The sequence below is a fragment of the Pongo pygmaeus genome, chromosome X (assembly GCF_028885625.2).
Source record: "Pongo pygmaeus isolate AG05252 chromosome X, NHGRI_mPonPyg2-v2.0_pri, whole genome shotgun sequence".
In the NCBI taxonomy this organism is placed as follows: Eukaryota; Metazoa; Chordata; class Mammalia; order Primates; family Hominidae; genus Pongo; species Pongo pygmaeus.
The window spans coordinates 3,882,120-3,905,650 of NC_072396.2; the positions used below are offsets into that span (position 1 = coordinate 3,882,120).

General features: G+C 45.6%; 1 long non-coding RNA gene across 1 annotated transcript in view; it reads left to right on the forward strand.

Moving 5' to 3' along the window:
- The first annotated feature begins 542 nt into the window (after nucleotides 1–542).
- Nucleotides 543–23,531, forward strand: part of LOC129025078 (uncharacterized) — a 29,099-nt gene continuing 6,110 nt past the window's right edge. Inside the window, exons 1-2 of the long non-coding RNA XR_008497168.1 lie at nucleotides 543–654; nucleotides 5,370–5,461. This is a non-coding gene — a long non-coding RNA (uncharacterized LOC129025078). The remainder of the gene's footprint in view (nucleotides 655–5,369; nucleotides 5,462–23,531) is intronic.

Here is a 23,531-nt window from a genome sequence, read left to right on the forward strand (position 1 = left end):
AGGGGGCATGACTGGAAACTGTTTTATTTTTATTTTTATTTATTTATTTACTTTTTGAGACGGAGTCTCGCTCTGTCGCCCAGGCTGGAGTGCAGTGGCGCGATCTCGGCTCACTGCAAGCTCCGCCTCCCGGGTTCACGCCATTCTCCTGCCTCAGCCTCCCGAGAAGCTGGGATTACAAGCGTGCACCAACACGCCCAGCTGATTTTATTTATTTATTTATTTATTTTTTAGTAGAGACGGGGTTTCACCGTGTTAGCCAGGATGGTCTCCATCTCCTGACCTCGTGATCCGCCCCCCTCGGCCTCCCAAAGTGCTGGGATTACAGGCGTGAGCCACCGCGCCCGGCCGACTGGAAACTGTTTTGGGACGCGGCCATGGTGGGAAACTCCCTCCGGAGAGGGGCATAATGGAAAACTGCTTTGAGAGGGCGGCCATGACAGGACCTTGGGAGAGGGGCATGATGGGAAGCAAACTACGGAGAGACAGAATGCCCAGAGTTAGTCCCCCTCCCTCCGCCCCGCGCCGCGTGGGACCCGTTGAAGGAACCACCTGGGTTCCGTTAGGGCTGGCTGGGAAAAAAGATATGATGGAAAGACGCGGGGAGACGTCTCAGTGGTCTACTATGGTTGCTCCTGGGCTGGAGAAGATCAGGTACAAGGCGGGGGTTGTGGGCGGGGGCTGAAGGAAAGTGGGATGTTATTTTCCCGTTTGCTTCCGTTTCAAGTGAACCAACGTTGACATCGCTGCATCCTCGTTTCCAAACAAATCTTTCTAAACAAAATGGTCTGTGTCTCGTTTTTTAAAAAGGCCACGTGTATTCTCGCGGCCAAGTCTTTGTTAAAATCTTCCCTTTGTCCATGAAGGCCATCACCCTGCCTCTCCAAGTCTCCCCTCCCGCCCCTTCCTCCAAGTCTCACTGCTTCGGTGAGGCCTCCGGGACCTTTCACAGCCCTGAGCCTTGGGGGCCACCCTCTGTACTGGAGGAAGCCATGTAGTCTGTGTCATCAGTTACCACTGCTGTCTGCATTTTGCGTTTCTACCCTGCAAGCTGGGCCTCTCCTGAGGGCCGACTCTTTATGACAGTCACAGTGCTATGCTTTCTGTTCATTGACATATCATGAGTTCAAACGACAATTCTAAAATGGCTTGTGTGGTCTTGGGGGAAACGGATCTTGTCTAAGAAGGGGAGAAGGGAGGGTGGAAAAGCCTATGAGTCACAGGGATTTGGCTACTCTGGGAACCAGCCACCTCTAGTAGTTTTATGTCAGAGACTGAGGCATGGGAGTGGGGTGCTGCAGGCAGGAGACTCATGCTCGTGTCCTACAATTATTTCACAGAGAATGCCAACCTTTACATCATGCTATGTATAGTACAGTGCCTTGCACACAGGTGATCAATAAATAGTTGAACACAGGAAAGTGCCCTTAAATATTATTTTCATTTAAAAATAAATTTAATGAATTACTGACACATGCTACAATGTGGAAGAACCTCAAAAGCATTATGCTGAGTGAAAGAAGCCAGACACAAAAGATCACATATCACATGATTTCATTTATATGAAATGTCCAGAATAGGTAAATTCATAGAGACAGAAAGTAGATTAGTGGTTACCAGGGGCTGGAAGAAGGCGATGGGATGGGGAGTGACTATTGAATGGGTATGGGGCTTTTTGGGAGGCTGTTGAAATGTTTTGGATCTAGACAGAAGTGAAAGTTGCACAAGTCTGTAAATGTGCTAAATGCCACTGAATTGAACACATTAAAGTGGCTAATTTAGTTATGTGAATTTCATCTCAACTAAAAAGAACACAGGAAAAACTTTCGTAAAACTTTTTTCAAAATAAAATTAATTTAGTACATGAAAAATAACCAGGAACCATTTCCCCACTGGACTGCAGAAGCACAAAAGACCCTTCTACTTGATGTTTGGCCAAGTTTTTATTTCAGAAGTAGCAAAAAGGAACACCTGAAATCAGAACCTACTGCAAATATACATATTAGTGTAGGTTCAGTCCCCTCACACATTTCCCGGCACTGGTTCCTCAGCCATCTATATTGAAACCAGGATGTTGATTGCTTGTGCTTCATTGGGCAAATAACTGTTTTCTTCCTTCTTAGAGGCAGTAAATGATAACAGCTTAGCTTATAGAAAAAGGATAAGCAATACCAGATTTGGAACATATTGAAAGCTGTATCGATCTATGGATTCTATCTTCTACAGAAATTCTGGTCAGTGGCTGTTAGCTACAAGAACCTGTCAAGCCAAATCAAAGTGTAGAAATACAATTTGTATGTCTTTGTCCAACATTGAAGGGTGGAATTAAAACACATCAAGAGGGAAATATGAATAATGTAATATTAAACACTTAAGCACTACATTTTTGTGCCAAAGCTGGTTGAAAAAGAATAAAGTAACGTGCAGCAAAAGTAACCCTTGGAGGGCAAAGGCGTGGTGGGGTGGGGAAGAGAAGGAAGAGGGTAAAACAGAATATTCCAGCTCATGGGTCTCCTGAATGGTTCTTGTTGAGTTTTAATCACTCATTTTATATTCTGTTGCAGTGTCTACTGCACCAGCCTTGGGCTAGGTTGGATTTTTGTCTTTATTTTATTTATTTATTTATTTTTGAGACGGAGTCTTGCTCTGTCGCCCAAGCTGGAGTGCAGTGGCGCAGTCTCGGCTCACTGCAACCTCTGCCTCCCGGGTTCAAGTGATACTTCTGCCTCAGCCTCCCTAGTTGCTGAGACTACAGGCTTTTGGTTTCACGTGACTAGATTGTCTCTAGGATCAAATGTTTATCCTAACTACAGCTCAAAGAATTACAAGTTTATTTTCTGTTAGAGTCTTGTAGAGTCATTTTGCTTTCTTCCAAACACATCTTTTTCATTAAAGCCTCTTGAAAATGTTTGCTTAGTGGTTGCAAAAGCAACCTGTAGCACAAAAAATATCAAGTAAAAATAGTGAACAGAATCTGTGGGTGTATTTTCCCTGTGCCGAATTCCCCTTTCTTCCCCCTCCCCCATTCCCTGCTTCAACAGCTCCAGATCAGTAGGAAAAAATCCAATTGCTATATGCCCTACAAAGGGTGGTTTCTCCTCCCTGTTGCCAACATGATTTAGTTATGTAAAAAACATCAACTCTGAAAAGCATAATGCATTCATTCCCACCAAAAATAGTGCATTTAGGTTTATTAATGTTTGGGAACTTCAAGTAATGGAAAAACTGAGCCACATAAAAAGAGATGCATGATAAGTTGCTCTGAATTTAGCTCCATTTTATGATTAAGAACCCAGCACAACCAGTTGACAAGTCAGCCAGGCCTGTTGACCTTGCTTAACTTCCTTCTGAAAGCTCAGATGAAAACAAAAAGTTCCCTAAGCAGATGAAAATAGCTGCAAAAATAAATACAATATCTTGCTACAGGTTAAATAGGCTCTAATGGGGCTTCAGAAGATATTAAATGTTTTAAACAGAAGAGTGGTTAAAAATAGCGAGCAAATGTAAATAATCCAGGATTTTTTTTTCCTCCAAGTTATTTTGGGGCTGAAAATTGCAGGTGGAGGAAGATGAGTAAGTGATACTTAAAACCAATCTTTCCCTTGGTTGTGTTTCATTACAGTCTTCATCTAAAGCTCTTGCAAAACAGTGACTGCTCCAGGTTGTTGGGGTGGATGGTCTAAACAGATAACTTTGGGGATTGGGTGAGTGAATGTGGCCCAACCTCAGGCAAACTTGTGAAGGGGCAAAATTTACCCTGTGCTGCTGGCTTTCTATTACTATTTTTTCTCTCATTTCTCCCACCCCTAAAGTGTGTGGAACAAACTTTGCTTTTGGCGGGGCGGGGGGAGGTGGGGGGGTCTTCATGATCCCTGTTCTTTTGTGGGATTCTGGCCTTCTGGCCTCTTAAGTGTGGGTAGGACCTATGTTTTGCTTCTTTTTTTTTTTTTTTTTTTTTGACAGAGTCTCGCTCTGTCTCACCCAGGCTGGAGTGCAGTGGAGTGATCTCTGCTCACTGCAGCCTCTGCCTCCTGGGTTCAAGAGATTCTCCTGCCTCAGCCTCCCAAGTAGCTGGGACTAAAGGCGTGTGCCACCACGCTTGGCTAATTTTTTTGTATTTTTAGTAGAGACAGGGTTTCACCATGTTGGCCAGGCTGGTCTCGAACTCCTGACCTCAAGTGATTCACCCACCTTGGCCTCCCAAAGTGCTGAGATCACAGATGTGAGCCACCGTGCCCGGCCTGTTTTGCTTCTAACCAGGAGAATATGGCAGAGGAGATGGGATGCCACTCCAATGACGAGGTTCCCTGATGCACACTCTTGAAGAAGCAAGCAGCCATGGGGCAAGGAACCAAGGGCAGCCCCACCAGGACCGCCCCCCAGCCAGCAGCCTGCAAGAAGCCAGTGCCCTGACTCATGAAACCATTTTTTTTTTTTGGAGACAGAGTCTCACTCTGTTATCCAAGCAGGACTGCAGTGGTGCAGTCACAGCTCACTGCAGCCTCGACCTCCAGGGCCCAAGTGATCTTCCCACCTTAGCCTCCTGAGTAGCTTGGATTACAGGTGTACATCATCATACCTGGCTAATTTTTCAAATTTTTAAATTTTTTCTAGGGATGGGGTCTCACTACGTTGCCCAGGCTGGTCGCAAACTCATGGGCTCAAGGGATCCTCCTGCCTCAGCCTCCCAAAGTGTTGGGATTACAGGCATGAGTCACCACACCCAGCCTGAGGGATCTTGATGGTGGATTCTTTTCCATCCAAGCCTCTAGATGAGAATGCAGTTCTGCTGACACATTGACTACAGCCTTGTGAAACCCTGAGCAAAAGGCACAGTTAAGCTGAGCTCAAATTCCCAACCCATGGAGATTCTGAGATAACAAATGTGTGTTGTTTTAAGCCACTGCGTTTGTGGCAGTTTGTTACTCAGCAATGGGCAAGTGTTATGGACTGAATTATGCTCCCCCCACAAATGCATACGTTGAAGCCCTAAGCCCTGGTACTTCAGAATGTGAATGTATTTGGGAATAGGATCTCCAAAGAGGCAATTAAGATAAAATGAAATCACTAGGGTGGGCCCTAAACCAATATGACTAGAATTCTTATAAGAAGAGTAGATGAGGACACAGACGCACATAGAGGGACCACCATGTGAGGACACAAGGAGAAGACAGCATCTACAGGCCAAGGAGAGGTCCCAGTAGGAACCAGCCCTGCTCACATCTTGATCTTGGACTTCCGGCCTCCAGGACTGTTGGATAAGAAATCGTTGTTGTTTAAGCCACCCTGTCTATGCTACTTTGTCATAGCAGTCTAAACAGACTTAATACAGTAATTAATACACAAATGCTTGTGTTTTATTTCTACAGGACCTATTCTTACTATCCATCGACTGATTCCATCCATCGCTACCCATCTGCCACCCATCTGTAACCATCTTTCTTGCTCTGAAAATAATACGGTAAGGATTTATAGCTTTACTTCTCCATTTATTAGGGGCGTTCTGCAAATGGAAATGTTTTAAGGCCCCAAAGGAATCAGCCAGTCCCCAGCGGAGATCTCTGAGGAGGAGGAAGATGCAGTTCTTCCTCTTTCCCTCAACTTTCATGGTGCTCAGGCATTGGGTGACAATGTCTATCAGTTGGGACTAGGAGGCAGGAGGCGGAATGGCCCATGTGTGTGTCAGGGTTTGCTTAGGGACCCCCAAACATGATCATGGTGCCACACCCAATGTCAGAGAGATGGTCAATGAGGCCTGAAATGCTGTGGAGGTTAGAGTGGAAGAGAAGGGTGGACTTGGAAGGCTCTGGGGAGGGAGTTCAGGTGGGGGAGGGTGACACGAAGGCAGACAGAGAAAGCCAATTCCAGGACCAGCTGGATGGAGCAGGGAGCTTGGAGCAGAGTAGAAAGGCCCCGAAGCTTTCACAGGGTGCCAGATTGACACAGATAAGGAAGGCCTTGAAGTGCTTTTGGCATGGTCTGCTCTGTTCCTTAAAGAGGCGTGGGTCTTCCCCCAGAACAAAAGAGTACGCTTTGCAAATAAGCTTGCAGGACAAACACATTTCGTGGTTAAACAATTCAGCAAGAAGAACCCATTTGTTGCTCTTCCAAGCTTGACTGGTGGCACTTCGTGCTAGCTCCATCAAGCTGCTTTTTGTTGCAAAATACTTGGTTGCCCGAAAAGATTGGTGCCTATTGTAAGACAGAGTCTAAGGTTCCAAGACTATTTAGTCTGGGGTCACAAACACCAACTTTGAAGCAAGACACTCCAGCCTGGGTGAGAGAGTAAGATCCTGTCTCAAACAAACACCCCCCCCCCAAAAATACAAAGGGAATGTGTCCTAACTGTTCTTTCATGCTAGCAATTTTTTGTTGGGGGGCGGGGGGAATGCCACAACTTTATTGAAAAAAAAGTGCAATGAGATTTATCAACAGCTTAAAAGAAAGAGGAAACTTAGATACCTCTCCTCAAGCACAGGACCAAAGGCAGACTGGACTCTTTCTGGATATTGCAGTCAGACAGAGTGTGTCCATCTTCCACCTCCTAGCAATTTTTAAAAGTTTGTAAAAATATATTAAAATGGTGACAGACTGAGGATGTTTTCCCTTAGTGGACTGGTGTGATGGTTAATGTTATTTATCCACTTGACTAGGTCACGGGGTGCTCAGACATTTGGTCAGACATTCTGGGTTTGTGTGAGGGTGATTTTGAGTTGCAAGTGCAGCATGACCTGCTATGGGAACATACACACGTCACTTAAACAGCTGTGTTCGGATTCTGCCTCTAAGAACTGGGGCTAGCATTACCTCTCTCACAGGGTGGATTTGAGGGCAAGGTAACTTCTGTATTCAGTACTAGGCTTGGTATACAGTATTTGCTCAACACATTGAAGCTATGATGATTCACTGAAACATGGATCTCAATTAGTACAAATGTGAGCAGGCACAATATTACTTATATGACTTTGCAGAATTCAGTGCAAAATACGAAATAAAACAACTACCAAAAAATTGGGGGGAAGAGACCTGAGAATTATGAAGCGGCTGATTGACCCAAAATACAAACCATTAGGCTAGAGCAGTGACTCTCTGACTTGCACACACATCAGAACCTTCCGGAGGGGTTATGGAACCCAGGTGGCTGGGCCCCAGTCATTGAGCTTCTGATTCAGCAGGTGTGAGGGAGGCCCAAGTATCCGCTTTTTTTTTTTTTTTTTTTTTTTTTTTTGAGACGGAGTCTCGCTCTGTCGCCAGGCTGGAGTGCAGTGGCGTGATTCAGCTCACTGCAACCTCCGCCTCCCGGGTTCAAGCGATTCTCCTGCCTCAGCCTCCCGAGTAGCTGGGACGACAGGCACATGCCACCACACCCGGCTAATTTTTGTATTTTTTTGTAGAGATGGGGTTTCACTATGTTGGCCAGGCTGGTCTGGAACTCCTGGGCTCAAGTGGTCTGCCTGCCTTGGCCTCCCAAAGTGCTGGGATTACAGGCATGAGCCACTGCGCCTGGCCATATCTGCATTTCTAACAAGTTCCCAGCAGATGTGAATGTTGGTCTGAAGAACACACTTGGGGAATGAATCGCTATGCAATGGAAAGTTGCTATTGGAATGCTTGTGGGTTTTTTTTTTTTTTTTTTTTTAGACAGAGCCTCACTCTGTCGCCCAGAGCTGGACTGCCGTGGCGTGATCTCGGCTCACTGTAACCTCCGCCTCCTGGGTTCAAGCGATTCTTGTGCCTCAGCCTTCCGAGTAGCTAATTTTTGTATTTTTAGTAGAGACAGAGTTTCACCATGTTGGTCAGGCTGGTCTTGAACTCCTGACCTCAAGTGATCTGCCTGCCTCGGCCTCCCAAAGTGCTGGGATTACAGGTGTGAGCCACCGTGCCCGGCCTGGAATGCTATTAATAGTGCATGCACTTAACCAACATTGGAGGATTGCAAGTGCCCACTGCTAAGTGCTCAGGAAAACCCAGAACACTGAAGACATGATTCCTGCCCTGGAAAAGCATGAAGCCTATGGAAGGACATAAGCCCACCCTACATCAGACTATAATGAGTGCTGTAACAGGTGGGCAGAGGCGCCTGGGGGCTCTCAGAGCAGGGACCCTGCCCTTCCTTGGAATAAGGAGCTGCTGTGCTTCCCTGATCTCAGGGAGTGCAGGGGGCCCCAGAAGTCTGGGGTTGGAATTCAGGTACCTGAAAACCTTGCAGTGAACTTCATAACTCTTAAAATAAAACAGCCACTTCATTATGCTAGAAAGTAATATTAAAGGCCTTCCTCCAGGACACTGAGTTCTCTTTGGCCAATCCCCGCTTCATTGAAGTCACACAAATAACTACAAAGTGTCTGGATGTGGTAGCTCATGCCTGTAATCCCAGCACTTTGTGGGGTGGAGGCAGGCAGATCGTTAGAGGCCAGGAGTATCTGGCCTTCAGTAACCTTCAACTGATTGGACGAGTCCTACTCACAGTAGAGAGGGCAATTTGCTTCACTCACTCTACAGTGCAAATGTGAATCTCATCCAAGATCACTCTCCAGGCTGGGCGCAGTGGCTCATGCCTATAATCCCAGCACTTTGGGAGGCTGAGATGGGAGGATCCCTTGAGACTAGGAGTTCAAGACGAGCCTGGGCAACATGGTCTACAAAAATTAGCCAGGAGTGGTGGTGCATGCCTGTGGTCCCAAGTGGTGGTACATGCCTGTGGTTCCAGTTACTCAGGAGACTGAGATGGGAGAATCACTTGAGCCCAGGAGGTCGAGGCTGCAGTAAGCTGTGATCGCACCACTGCACTCCAGACTGGGTGACAGAGTGAGATCCTGTCTCAAAAACAACCAAAACCCCCCCAAAAAAACTACAAAGGGAATGTGGCCCAACTGTTCTTTTCATGCTAGCAATTTTTTTCGGGGATGGGGGTATGCCACAACTTTTTTGAAAAAAAAGTGCAATGAGATTTGTCAACAGCTTAAAAGAAAGAGGAAACTTAGATACCTCCCCTCAAGCACAGGACCAAAGGCAGACTGGACTCTTTCTGGATGTAGTCAGTCAGTGGGCGTCCATCTTCCACATGCTAGCAAGTTTTAAAAGTTTGTAAAAGGCCGGGTGTGGTGGCTCACGCCTGTAATCCCAGCACTTTGGGAGGCCGAGGTGGGCGGATCACCTGAGGTCGGGAGTTCGAGACCAGCCTGACCAACATGGAGAAACCCTGTCTCTACCAAAAACACAAAATTAGCCAGATATGGTGGTGCATGCCTGTAATCCCAGCTACTCGGGAGGCTGAGGCAGGAGAATCACTTGAACCCAGGAGGCGGAGGTTGCAGTGAGCCGAGATCGCACCATTGCACTCCAGCCTGGGCAACAAGAGTGAAACTCCATCTCAAAATAAATAAATAAATAAATAAAAGTTTGTAAAAATATATTAAAATGGTGACAGACTGAGGAAGTTTTCCTTGGTGGACTGGAGTGACAGTTAATGTTATTTGTCCATTTGACTGGGCCACAGGGTGCCCAGACATTTTGTCAGACATTCTGGGTGTGTGTGAGGGTGATTTTGGATGAGATCACATTTGCACTGTACATTGAGTGAAGCAGATTACCCTCCCAGTACAGGTGGGCCTTGTCCAATCAGTTGAAGCCTTAAATAGAACACAAAGGCTGAGTAAGAGGGAGCTCCTGCTGCCTGACTGCTTGAGCTGACATCAGTCTTCCTGCCTTTGGAATTGAGCTGAAACATCAGCAGCCTGCTGACTTTCCAACTGGAACTTACGCCATTGGTTCTCCTGGTTCTCAGGACTTTGGACTCACCTGGAACTTATACTGTTGGCTCTCCTGGGTCTCCATCTTGCCAACTGCAGTTCTTAGGATTTCTCGGCCTCTATAATCATGTGAGCCAATTCGTTATAACAAATAATAAATCATATACATATGACTATGATATATAATATATATTATATATGAACTTAGAAGCTTCACACATTTACTATCTTATACTTTACCTTGGTCAGAATTCTGGGCACAGCACAACCAGATCCTCTGCTCAGGGTTCACCAGGATGAAATCAAGGTGTCAGTTGGGTCTGGATATCACCCCAGGCTTGGAGTTCTTTTTCCAGCTCACTGAATTTTGGCAGAATTCAGTTTTTTGTGGTTGTAGGGCTGCGGCCCCTCCTCTCCTAGAGGCTGTTCCTTCCCACAAGCAGTTCACACCGTGGCTGTTTGCTTCATCTCTGAAGCCAACAGAAAAGTCTCTGTGTTTTTTAAGGGCTCGCTTGATTAGGTCAGACTCACCCAGGATAATCTCCTGTTTGGTTGACTCAAAGGCAACCAATCAGTCCCCTAATGATGGGAATGGCATCTCATAATGGTCACGGGTCCTGCCCACACTCAAGTGGAGGGGATTATATGGGGCATGTACACCGGGGGTGAGCACCTTTGGGCTGTAGTAGCATTCTGCCCACACACTTACTCTTTCCAGATTCCTCCCACCGCATCGCTTTCACCTCCACATTGCCCCCTTTGCATTCCCTCCCCCAGCAGTGTTATCAAATCTAGACCACCTAGACTGGAAGACGAGGGGCAGATGGGTTAATTATGCCGACTCCTGAGCCCCTAATCAAAGTCTCAATGGATGGTGATTGGAATGCCCCTCAATGAGTTTTGGGGACTCCAAACTTTACAGCTCCTTTCCTGCTGGCCCCAACATCTGCCTGCCAGCGGGGTTCTACCAACTCTGCCTCTCCTTCTTCCTGATGCCTCGTCCCCTTCTGCCCCTGTCCAATGACTGCATCCATGCTGGGTTCTCTGTGTCCTTGTCTTTCAGGGACAGGCTTGTCTCTGGCCTCCAGGGATGGGGACACAACCCAAGGATGGATCTTCTTTCAGATGGGTGTCTCTGTTCCTGGCTACTTGCTTGGACTTCTGGCAAAAATGACCCACCCCTCCCGTCTTGCCTTCCTCTTCCTCCCTCCCTTCCTTCCTTCCTGTCACTGAAACTGGAGGGCAGTGGTACAGTCATAACTCACTGCAGCCTCAAACTCCCGGGCTCGAGCAATCCTCTCTCCTCAGCCCCACAAAGCACTGGGATTACAGACATGAGCTACCTCGCCCTACCAAGAACGGCTTCCAGTTGCTAGGGTATACACACTCCAGGGATGCCTACCCTCTAGTGCCATATTGAATTCTTCCCTGCTCCTGTCCTCCTTACCTCTAATCCTGCAAGTTTCCCAGAATTACCACCTTTTATCTACCTGTAGGCCCTGCCCCCTGACTCCTACAGCTGGGTCTTTCTCAAACATCTCCTGCCTCGCTTCTTTGAATGGTTCTCACACTGTGGTCCTGGGATCAGCAGCCCTAGCAGCACCTGAGAAACTGTTAGAACTGCACATGATGGAGCTCCACCTCAGTCCTCCTGAATCAGGAATTCTGGGAGTGGGTCCCCACCATTCATATTGTAACAAGCCCTCCAGGTGCCACTGATGCATGCTGAAGTTTGAGAACCATGGCTTTATTTATTTATTTATTTTTTTGAGACAGAGTCTCGCTCTGTTGTCCAGGCAGTGGCACCTCGACTCACCGCAACCTCACCTCCTGGGTAGCTGGGGCTACAGGCGTGTGCCACCGCACCAGGCTAATTTTTGTATATTTTGTAGAGACGGTGTATCGCCATGTTGGCCAGGCCAGTCTTGAACTCTTAGGCTCAGCCGATCTGTCCATCTCAGCCTCCCAAAGTGTTGGGATTACAGGCATGAGCCACCGTGCCTGGCCGAGAACCACGGCTTTAGATCAGCCATTCTCAACGTCGGCTATACATTGAAAGTGCTTGAAGAGCTTTTAAAAATCCCAAAAGCCCAGCCGGGTGCGGTGGCTCATGCCTGTAATCCCAGCACTTTGGGAGGCCGAGGTGGGCGGATCACCTGAGGTCAGGAGTTTGAGACCAGCCTGACCAACATGGTGAAACCCGTCTCTACTAAAAATACAAAATCAGCCGGGCATGGTGGCTCATGCCTGTAATCCCAGCTACTCAGGAGGTTGAGGCAGGAGAATGCTTTGAACCCGGGAGGCAGAGGTTGCAGTGAGCCGAGATCACACCATTGCATTCCAGCCTGGGCAACAAGAGCAAAAAACTCCGTCAAAAAAAAAAAAAAAAAAATCCCAAAAGCCCGGGCCCCATCCCAGGACAATGAATCAAATTAATGTTGCTGGGGGTGGGACCCAGGCTGCACTTGTTTTTAAAGCTCAGAGCGTGTCATCAGGTTCTGCAGGATTCTCTGATTTTGAGGGCAGTGCCTACTTTCCCCCTCACTTCTTGGTGGGTGCAGTCCACGTGTGACATGACGAAATGGCCTCACGGGATGTTTCTCCTGAGTCCCTTTACCCTCTGAGGTTGGGAACCTTTCTCCATTTTCTCTCAGGAATTACATATACTTGTTTCCTCCTGCCTACAGTGCTTTTCCCATGCCCTGTTTGCTTGTGTCAACCTGTTAAATCTCACCTTTGCTGTTGCTTCCCCTGGCTGGGCGTGGTGGCTCATGGCTGTAATTCCAGCAATTTGAGAGGCCCAGGCAGCAGGATCACTTGAGCCCAGGAGTTTGAGACCAGTCTGGGCAACATAGCAAGATCCTATCTCTAAAAAAATAAAATTAGCCAGGTGTGGTGACATGCACCCGTAGTCCCAGCTACTCGGGAGGCCAAGGTGAGAGGATTGCTTGAACCTAGGAGTTCAAAGCTGCCGTGAGTTATGATTACACCACTTCACTGCAGCCTCGGCAATAGAACAAGACCACCTCTCTCTCTTTCTCTCTGTCTCTGTCTCTGTCTTTCTACTATCTATCTATCTATCTATCTATCATCTATCTACCTATCTATGTGTATATTTCTTCTCCAGTAAAGCCTTACCTTACTCTGTGTGTTAGTCTAGGTCCTCCTGTTTAAGACTCTGTATTTCTCCCATGTAGGATCCTAATTTAAAATGTTAGAAAATCAAACTTCTCCGTTAGATTTTATCTCAAAGAAAAAACAAAAATGAGGTCAGACTGCCACCAAGACAAATGAGAAAATCCATTTTCTTGCCACTGTCCAGCATAAACTGTGCAGAGACTCCAACAAGGTGATGGGTAAATGACTTTGCCTGGAAAAGGCCCCCGTCATCCTCCGTTCTCACCCGCCCCCCGTATTTCATGTATTTATTGCATCTCTTGGGGGAGGAGCCGCTTGCACATAAATGCACAGCTGTAAGTATTTACTGGTGCATATTTATTAAAGTGTGCACTACCCATATCTGCAGAGTGCGAGGGTGGGTTCCTGACTTTAAGAAATTCACAGAAGGGTTGAGGAGTGTCCTCAGGCTTGTAAGGACAGACCTCCTGGGGGCACCACTGTAACATGCAGGGTACCACTGTTCTGCCCGCCTCCTTGGGCACTACCCCAGCTATACTGCAAGCCCTCACAAGTCAAAGCTGAGGGTGGTCTTGTATGTGTGGCCTGCTAGAAGGGGACCATGTTGCCCTGGCTTGGCAATGTATCCCAGAATATTTCTGAGTCCTTCATGTGATCCCTTGTTATTTCTCCTTTTGTTATGGCACCAGAATATGGATCCAGTGAAAAACCTGGTTAGGAGACAAATTTGAGTGTCTCTCTGTTCAGAGCCCTCTCTTCACTCCTTTCCCCTCATTCAGCTTGTGGTGTTTGCCTCTTAGCCACACAGCTTGAAGTCTCTTGTCCTCAGCCCTTCATGGAAATGAATCTCCCTGCATTTCTCCCTCCATGCTCTCCTGGGTGACTCTTCTCAGTTTGCCCCCACATCCATTCTCGGCTCTTCTTTGCCGTGCTGTGTGTCACGGAGGCTGGTCCCTGCAGGCGGTACCATCCGGTTTGTCTGGTGTGCTTTTGCTCCTGCAGGAAACATTTAGTTCTTGTTCATAAGGCATGCAGGCTGTGCATCAGCTTTGCCTTTGCTGAGTTCTAACAGACTAGACTTGGCTCAGTTCCATGCACTCTTCCCATATCTGGAGCCAGATCCTATCTGGCACCTGCTCTTCTCAAGGCCAAAAGCAGACACTGAAGTGCATGCCAACCACACCAGTGCATTTCAAGTTCTGTTAGAAGTGGTGTTTGTCGGCCAGGCGCGGTGGCTCACACCTGTAATCCCAACACTTTGGGAGGCCGAGGCAGGCGGATCACGAGGTCAGGAGATCGAGACCATCCTGGCTAACACGGTGAAACCCCATCTCTACTAAAAATACAAAAAATTAGCCGGGCGTGGTGGCGGGCGCCTGTAGTCCCAGCTACTCGGGAGGCTGAGGCAGGAGAATGGCATGAACCCGGGAGGCGGAGCTTGCAGTGAGCCGAGATCGCGCCACTACACTCCAGCCTTGGCGACAGAAAGAGACTCTGTCTCAAAAACAACAACAACAACAACAACAAAAAAAACCAAAGTGGTGTTTGTCACATCTGCTTGCATTCCATTGACCAAAGCAAGTCATATGGCTAAGCTCAAGGTCAAAGGGGCAAGGAAGTATATTCTGCTTACAGGAGCACATGACATTGGCTGGGAGGAATGGGTCAATTGAGAACAAACAGTACAGTCTTCCACACCTAGCTCCCTTCCCCTCCAGCTTCTAGTTGGGTCCCCTTAACTCTATCCACCTTTCTCTGTAAATAGCTTCTGCATTTAACTGTCTTTACTTAACCCTTCTGTGTATGCCATCTGCTTCCTGCAGGGACCCTACCTGATACACCAGGACTGAATTGGGATCTGCCTACTTCTTTGACTCTTAATTCAAAGGCTGTATTTACACAGCTAACAATTTATTATAGGTAGACCTCCACTTTACTCTGATGAAGTATATCTATAATGAACATGAGTACATACAGAAATAATTCTTTCACTGTGAAGAGCTCTTGTTTATACTGTAAGTGCACTTAGATTTTTAGTGTGGTTGATAATCTTTGGTTTTAGTTATAACCTTTATGATAATTTTTAGTTCAGTTTGTGATATAATTTAATAACAGTTATTTTAATACCAAAGAAAAGAGAAAAATTACAGATGAATATTTATGTTATTAAGCTAGATCAATTTCTTGTAAGTAATCCAATGTCAAACATATTGAGCCGGCCTATAATATCCCTCAGGTACAAGTGACAGTAAAGCTTATAGACTTACGAGAGATAGAGTGATATGTAATGCATACAGTTCATAATAAAGCCCATTGAATTGACATGGGTGATCTTCCTATGTATTTCTCTTTTTTTTATTTCTTTTTTATTTTTTTAGACGGAGTCTCGCTCTGTCGCCCAGGCTGGAGCGCAGTGGCGCGATCTCGGCTTACTGCAAGCTCCGCCTCCCGGGTTCACGCCATTCTCCTGCCTCAGTCTCCTGAGTAGCTGGGACTACAGGCGCCCGCCACCACTCCCGGCTAATTTTTTTTTTGTATTTTTAGTAGAGACGGGGTTTCACCTGTTAGCCAGGATGGTCTCTATCTCCTGACCTCGTGATCCGCCTGCCTCGGCCTCCCAAAGTGTTGGGATTACAGGCGTGAGCCGCCGCGCCCGGTCGATTTTCCTATGTATTTCTGCATGTGATGATTGAAAAAAGAAATCACAAAGAAGATCTGTTTTGCAAAAAGTGTTTTTTTAGTTTTTTTTTGAGACAAAGTTTCGCTCTTGTTGGCCAGGCTGGAGTGCAGTGGCGCAATCTCAGCTCACTGCAACTTCTGCCTCTCCGGTTCAAGGGATTCTCCTGCCTCGCCCTCGCGAGTAGCTGGGATTACAGGCGTCACCACCACGCCTGTCTAATTTTTTGTATTTTTAATAGAGACAGGGTTTCACCATGTTGGCTGGGCTGGTCTCGAATTCCTGACCTCAGGTGATCCACCTGCCTCGGCCTCCCAAACTGCTGGGATTACAGGCCTGAGCCACTGCGCCTGGCCACAAAAAGTGTTTTTTAAACAGTTTTATTGAGACCAGGCGTGGTGGCTCACACCTGTAATCCCAACACTTTGTGAGGCCGAGGCAGGCGGATCTCTTGAGGCCAGGAGTTTGAGACCAGCCTGGCCAACATGGTGAAACCCCGTCACTACTAAAAATACAAAAATTAGCTGGGAGTGGTTGCACATGACCGTAATCCCAGTTACTCAGGACGCTGAGGTTGCAACGAGCCAAACCTGGGAGGCAGAGGTGAGCTCAGTGAGCCGAGATCGTGCCACTGTATTTCAGCCTGGGTGACAGAATGAGACTCTGTCTCAAAAAAATAATAATAATAATAATTAAAAAAACAGCTTTAATGAGATATCCATTGACATGAAATAAAGTGTGCATATGGACAATTATAATTTGATGTTTTGTTATATGTATACATCTGTGAAACCATCGCCACATTGGAAATAATGAGTGGAGCAGTATGAGTTCCCTATGGCTGCTTTAACAAATTACCACAAACTTAGTGGCTTAAAACAACATAATTTTTTTTTTTTTTTTTTTTTTTTTAGACAGAACCTTGCTCTGTCGCTCACACTGAAATCACTACAGCCTCAAATTCCTGGGCTCAGGTGTGCACCACCATGTTTGGTTGATTTTTTTATTTTTATTTTTATATTTATTTATTTATTTAGACAGAGTCTCACTTTGTCGCCCAGGCTGGAGTGTAGTGGTGCAATCTCGGCTCACTGCAACCTCCGCCTCCCAGGTTCAAATGATTCTCCTGCCTCAGCTTCCCAAGTAGCTGGGATTACAGGCGCCCACCACCACGCCCTGCTAATTTTTTTTTTTAGTGGAGATGAGGTTTCACTATGTTGGCTAGGCTGGTCTCGAACTCCTGACCTCAAGTGATCCGCCCACCTCGGCCTCCCAAAGTGCTGGGATTACAGAGTGAGCCACCGTGCCGGCCTATTGTTTTTATTTTTTAAGAGATAGTCTCGATATGTTGTACAGGTTGGTCTTAAACTCCTGGACTTAAGCAGGCCTCCCGAGTAGCTAGGATTACATGTGCGTCCCACCACACCCAGCTGAAACAACATAATTTTATCATCTTACAGTTCTGAAGGTCAGAAGTCTGCAAGGGGTCTTGGAGGGCCAAAATCAAGATATCAGCAGGGCTGTACTCCTTTCTGGAGACTCTAGGAGATAATCTATTTCCTTGCCTTTTCCAGCTTCTAGAGGTTTCTTGTATTCCTTGGCTCATGGCCCCTTCCTCCATCTTCAAAGCCAGCAATGTTGCATCTCTCTGACCATTTGCTATGGTTTGCACATGGTTTGTTTCAGCCCAAAACTTATGTTGTGAGTTGATTTTCAATGTGGCTATGTGGGAGGTGGGGGCTCGTGGGAGGTGTTTAGGTCATGCGGAAGATCCCTCATGAATAGATTAATGCTGTCCCTCAGGGGTGAGTGAGTTCTTGCTCTCACTGGAATGGATTAGTTCCTGAGAGAGCAGGTTGTTAAAAAGAGTCTGGCTTCCTCAGTTTCTCTCTTGCTTCCTTTCTCACAATGGGGTCTCTTTGCACATACCCACTCTCCTTCTGTTTTCCACCATGAATGGAAGCAGACTGAGGCACTCACCAGATGCAGTTGTCCAATTTTGGAATTTCCAGCCACAGAATCATGAGCCAAATGAAACTCTTTTCTTTATAAATTACCTAGCCTCAGGTATTCTGTTACAGTAACTCAATATTGACCAAGACACCATTCTTCCGTAGTCATACTTCCTTCTGACTCTGAATGCTTTTGCCTCCCTCTTCCATTTTTAAGGACTTTTGTCATTACATTGTCCCAGCCAGATAATCTAAGATAATCTTAAAGTCAGCCGGCTAGCAACTTTAATTCCATCTACATCCTTAACTCCCCTTTGCCATGTAAAGTAACATATTCACAGGTTCTGGGGATTAGGACATGGAAGTCTTTGGGGAACCATGATTCTGTCCATTACTATTCTTATCACTTCTAAACATTTCCTCAAGCCCTTTGTAACCCCTCCCTCCAGCCCTTCCCCATTCTTCTATTCCCAAGTAACCACTGGTCTGCTTCCTGCCACATTATCTTGAGTTTATATGAATGGAGTTAGACAGTCTGTATTCTTTTTTGTCTGGATTTTTTCTAAGGGTGATAATTTTGAGATTCATTCATGCTGTTTCATGTATCAGTCATTGATTCCTTTTTATTGCTGAGTAGTATTCCATTGTATGTTGCATTATGGTTTGTTTCTCTATTCATCTATTGATGGACATTAGGATTGTTTATGGTTTTTACAGTTTCTATCTACTACAAATAGAGCTGCTATGAGCATTTGCTTATCAGTTTTTGTATGGAACTACGCTATTTCTCTTGGATAAGTATCTATAACTGGAAAGGTTGGATCCTATTATAGATATATGTTTTAACTCTTTCAGAAACAAACTTTGTGAAGTGATTAAAAAAAAACAACAAAATGGTTGTATCATTTTACATTTGTACTAACTGTGTATGAGGTTTATAGTTTCCCCACATCCTCACCAACACTTGATGTGGTAGGTTTTTAACATTTCAACCACACAATATATCTTTTTAAAGATCAGGCTCTGATATTTACCCCCTGGGTGACTTTTGTTTGTTTAAGACAGGGTCTCGCTCTGTCCAGGCTAGAGAGCAGTGGCACAATCACAGCTCACTGCAGCCTCATCCTCCTGGGCTCAAGCGATCCTTTCACCTCAGCCTCCTGAGTAGCTTGGATTACAGGCCTGCGCCACCATACCGGACTAATTTTGTAGTTTTTGTAAAGATGGAGTTTTGCCATTTTGCCCAAGCTGGTCTTGAACTCCTGGACTCAAGCAATCCTCCCACCTCAGGCTCCCAGGTAGCTGGGACTACAGGCATGCATCATCATGCTTAGCTAATTTTTAAGTTGTTTTGTAGAGATGGGGTCTCCCTATGTTGCCTAGGCTTGTCTCTAACTCCTGAGCTCAAGCCATCTTCCCAGATCGGCCTCTCAAAGTGCTGGGAATATAGGCATGAGCCACTGTGTCTGGCCCAGTTATGTGTTTTTTATCATAGACACACAAATATAATGAAAAACACCCAAATCCCCTTGATTTTTTTTCTATTTATATGTCTTAAAGATATCAAAGTGTTTATCATTTAATTGTCTATTGTAGTAACGAAGGAAAAAGACCAATAGGTAAATATCCTCAATGGTGACTACATGTGATACACAACATGCTATGCAGTATACTACACCTATTTTTTTTTTAAACTTGGATGTTTCTGGCTACAGGTCGAACAAGTTTGTAGGAACAGTATTCCTAATGAATTTATGGCCCCCTGTGTTGCTCAGAGACTAGGGCTCATCAGATAGTAATGTCAGTTAAGCAGAAAATAGCCTTTTTCCCTCTGAGTTATCTTGCTCTACTCAGATCATTGTAAGGTGAAAGAGATCCACATGTGCATTTCTTCCCGTTGGTGTATAGACCCTGACTGAGGGATATAGGCCAAGCCTCCATATTCTGGAAAGGCTAATGATAACATAAACCCAGTGCACAGTTTATGATCCCTGTCCCATGTCATTTTCCTTCTCACCCCTCACTTCTCTACTCCTCCTTCCCAGAGGCTTCTTTTGCTTCCTAATCACCCAGTCCCCCTGTTCTCTGCAGCACCAAAATTAGATCTTCAGTGTGTTTTTCTATCAAGAGTGAGTGTTGCTCACTCCTACTAGGATGGCTACAATTAAACAACCAACCAAACAACCAACAGAAAATAACAAGTGTTGGTGAGGATGTGGAGAAATTGGAACACTCACACATGGCCAATTGCAATGTAACACAGTGCAGCAGCTGCTGAAAGAGCTGGGCAGTTCCTCAAGGAGTTAAACGTAGAATTACCAAGTGATCCAGCAATTCGTCTTTGTAGTATACACTGCAGGATTGAACGCAAGAACCCAAACACATACTTACACACCAGTGTTCATCGCAGGGTCGTTTACCATAGCCAAAAGGTAGAAGCAGCCCAAGTGAATGGATAGACAAAAGGTGGCATATCCATACAATGGAATATTATTCAGCCTTAAAAAAGAATGAAGTTCTGAGTCATATTGCAACATGGATGAACTTTGAAAGTATTGGGTTAGATGAAATAAGCCAGATGCAAAAGGACAGATAGTGTATGATTGCCCTTCTATGAAATATCTAGAATGGGCAGAATCAGAGACAGAAAATGCATTAGAGGTTACCAGAGGCTGCAGGAGGAAGGCATGAGGAGTTATTGCTTAGCGGGAACAGAGTTTCAGTTTGTGAAAAGGAGAAAGTTCTGGAGACAGATGGTGGTGATAATTGTACAACATCATAAATGTGATCAACATCATGAACTGAACATTTACAAATGGCCAAAAGGGCAATTTTTATGTTATATATATTTTACCACAATAAAAAAATGCAGAAAAATAGAGAATGGCTGAGTGTGATGGCTCATACCTGTAATCCCAATACTTTGGGAGGCTGAAGCAGGAGGATTGCTTGAGCCCAGGAGTTCGAGACCAGCATAGGCAACATAGCAAGACCCCGCATCTACAAAATAAATAAATAAATAAATAAAAAATTAGCTGAGTGTGGTGGCACATGGCTGTAGTCTTAGCTATACAGGAGGCTGAGGTGGAGGATCTCTTGGTCCTGGGAGGTCGAGGCTACAGTGAGCTGTGATTGCACCACTGCACTCCAGCCTGGGTGACAGAGCAAGACCCTGTCTCAATAAATAAATAAATAAATACATAAAATATTTAAAGAAAAATTGTAGTGTGTTTTTTTTTTCTTTTTTTTTTTTGACAGGGTCTTGCTGTGTCACCCAGGCTAGGATGCAGTGGTGTGATCACAGCTCACTGCAGCCTTGAAGAGTCTCAAACTCCTGTCCTCAAGTGATCTGCCTACCTTAGCCTCCCAAAGTGCTGGGATTACAGGCATGAGCCACCTGGGCCGCCTGGCCCAATTTTTAAATTTTTTTGAAGAGATGGGGGTCTCGCTATGTTGCCCATGCTGTTCTCAAACTCCTGGACTCAGGCAATCCTCCCATCTCAGTCTCCTGAGTAGCTGGGACTACAGGTGCTGTACCATGCTCAGCTAATTTTTTTTAATTTTTAGTAGAGATGGGGTTTTGCTATGTTCCCCAGGCTGGTCTCCAACTTCTGGGCTTGAGCAATCCACCCTCCTCGGCCTCTCAGAGTGTTGGGATTACAGGTGTGAGCCACGTGCCTGGCCCAATTATACTTTTATTAAGCTGGGAACATATAATAATCTGGTTTCAGTTAATAAATCATGATCTTAAGGATATCTTTTGAGGGCTTGCTTTAATGAACAAATGAGAATAATTCCTAATTAGTATAGCACTTTTCGGGGGAAGCTTGGAGGAAAAAAAAAACAACCCAGTAAAATGAGATAATAATTACTATGCTAGAATCCAAGAATATATCTGGAATATCCAAGGTCACATTTTCGGATGCATGCTAACAATATCAGCACCACAGTAAGGGAAAACACAATTTCTAGTTATGGAATATTTACTAATGCATGAGAAACAATTCATTAGCTTTGTTGAAGGAGAATTTGTGCCAATTAATTGATCAGAGCTATGTATATCTATCTATCTATCTATCTATCTATCTATCTATCTATCTATCTATCTATATATACTTTTTTTTTTTTTGAAATGGAGTCTCGCTTTGTCGCCCAGGCTGGAGTGCAGTGGCGTGATCTCAGCTCACTGTGAGCTCCGCCTCCCAGGTTCATGCCATTCTCCTGCCTCAGCCTCCCGAGTAACTGGGACTACAAGCGCCCGCCACCACGCCCGGCTAATTTTTTGTATTTTTAATAGAGACGGTGTTTCACCGTGTTAGCCAGGATGGTCTCGATCTCCTGACCTAGTGATCTGCCCGCCTCGGCCTCCCAAAGTGCTGGGATTACAGGCATGAGCCACCGCGCCCGGCCTGATCAGAGCTATATTTTAATACACTTTTGAAAACACTTGTCCTGAATCAGCTAATTATTCGTAGATGGTTATTGAAACATTATACTAAAACTCAGAAGCCACATTCCTGTATTTATTTATTTCCTGCCAATTAGTTCAAAGGTGATTGCAGTGTCATTGCATGGGGACTCCCCTCACAGTTCATGTACAGATTGGCAATTACCAGTTCTTTTTCTCTGACTGGAATATGTATTCCTAGTGCTGGAGGCTTTGCCTCAAATGTCCCTGTTTCCAAGTTGGGAGTATGTATTTATCCTGTCTGTGCCATCTTTAGGAAATTCACAGCAAGGTTTTGCTCGTTGATTCAGAAAACCTTTTTCCTGTTTTAGCAGTCTCTTCACCTAGGGTTGGTTGTTACATGAAGGATCTAACATCGCGCAGCTTCTGAAATGCCAGACGCGTAGGGTTTTAAGAGATGAAAACAGAACATATTTACCCATTTTCGGATCGGTATGGCCTGCAAGATGCTTTCTGGGACACAATAACAGGTCAAATGCAAATGTAACAACAAAGCAAAAAGCAAAAGGACGCTCAAGTTACCCAAGGATGAGGTAGCTGCACTGAGAGTCCTGAAAACCGAAGAGCAGATACTATGTACAAAAGAGCAAGTAGAAAACAGCACGAACTGTTTACATGTATGTAAACAGTCACATGGCTCCATGACCTGCCATGTTTACGCCATTAAAATGATTAGCAAGCCTTTTCTTCGTGCAGCAAAGGTTCGATATTGCCAGCTTCTGTCAAAACCATCCCGTAATGCAAATTAGTGGAGTCCAAATTCCTTAGGTCTCATTAATTATGAGCTTGCTGGCACCTAGCAAGAAACATGCACAGGTTTGAAATTCAAACCCTGAAAGCAGGAAAGTTGAATAAGGCAGGAAGGAAAAAATAAAATGTGTTCACAGTTGAAAAACAGGATGGACTAAAATGTAATGGCAACATAATTAAGTGGGAGTTTCACATTTGAAGGTGTTACTGGACAGCGGTTAGATATGTTCTCCTGCCTTTAGCTGACTTTCCCTGGGGGTCCTGGCGGGGTGGGGGTGAGTGAAGGGAACTAGACTCAGGGTGGTTACGGCAGGGGGCTGGGGGCCTGTCTCAGCACCAGGCTTTCATTTCTGGTCAGGATGGAAGCTGGCGGGAGCATTTAGAACTAAGAACTTGCTCTCAATCTCTGGTTTAAATCCACTCTGTGAAAGTCTGGATTTAAATCCACTCTGCAAAATTCAGTCCAACACCCACAGGCTTGCTTTATTTCAGAGTAAACTGTTTCATAGCAAAACGCCCGAACATGTCTGACTCTGCCTCCAATTGTGCAGGCACCCCACAGAGACAGGAAGCTGCCACTCACGGTGAGAGCATGAAGTTTGGAACCGCCCCCAGGGACACAACCGGGTGACCCCCTGACCGTCCCTGGGCCTCAGTTTCCTCATGTGTAAAATAGGGACAGAAACAATGTCTTCTTCAGGGTTGTTACGGGGAGTCAATGAGGTCATTCTTGTAGAAGGGTGTGGAAGTGTCCAGCTGATGGCAGACGCTATTTGACAAATACATAGGGGGCA